This window comes from Echinops telfairi, unplaced genomic scaffold (assembly GCF_000313985.2).
Source record: "Echinops telfairi isolate 266 unplaced genomic scaffold, ASM31398v2 ScPeMD7_7444;HRSCAF=8482, whole genome shotgun sequence".
Classification (NCBI taxonomy): Eukaryota; Metazoa; Chordata; class Mammalia; order Afrosoricida; family Tenrecidae; genus Echinops; species Echinops telfairi.
In genome coordinates this window covers 124,210-125,014 of record NW_022111344.1, presented here as the reverse complement: position 1 = coordinate 125,014, position 805 = coordinate 124,210, and positions in this window count along the sequence as shown.

The window sequence follows — 805 nt, the reverse complement described above, 5'->3', positions numbered from 1 at the left end:
TATGATAGAGTTCCAGAGTTTCTCTTAGACGGCATCCGCAATGGAAGAAATCTCTCAGCAGTCAGCGATTGCCACTCTCAGGAATCTGCGAGGTCTTCTTGACGTTTTAGGTAACTTCAGTAACAGGACAGGGTCACGTTACAGCATGGGCGTCCCTCCTTTCCTCTGGGCCTTGCTGGCTGAAGAGAAATTCACCTATCTCCTTTGCCTGTGAAAATATAAACAAATAGCCCCTCTCTTTGGGGTGTCATTAATCTGCAAAAGGAATTATGGTTAAGATTGGGTGGCTCCTCCATCTCTTCTTTGTCCATTTTTCTCCAAACGTGGTTGTGTCCTTCTAAAGGGAGTCCATCGGCTTTATTCTGTAAAAATATAAATGGACCTGGATCCCAAACGCGATTTCCATCTTCTTGGGACTTCTTAGAATTAGCTTTCCCTGTAGAAGTGAAAATGTGTTTATCTTCCCTAATTTTATTACAAGCTTTTAGTAAGGAGAGAAATGTTTTGGTTAAATAGACCAAATGAAATTCATCACACATGAGATTCCTCTTCTCCCCCTTCTGTTTTAACAATTTAGATTTCAAAGCACTGCTGGCCATCTCAGTTATCTTGCTTGGTCTCAAACCAGTAAAACTACTTGACAGCTTGCTGTACTTTGAAAGACTGAAATTTTTTTAAATAAATTTGTTCAGACATTTTTTCTCCAAATTTACCAGAAAAGTTGCAGGCTTTATTAACCTGCTTTGCCCTTCAGGCTTTTTACATTGTATGATCTTACAATCTTGAAATAGTTTCTCTTGGTTAA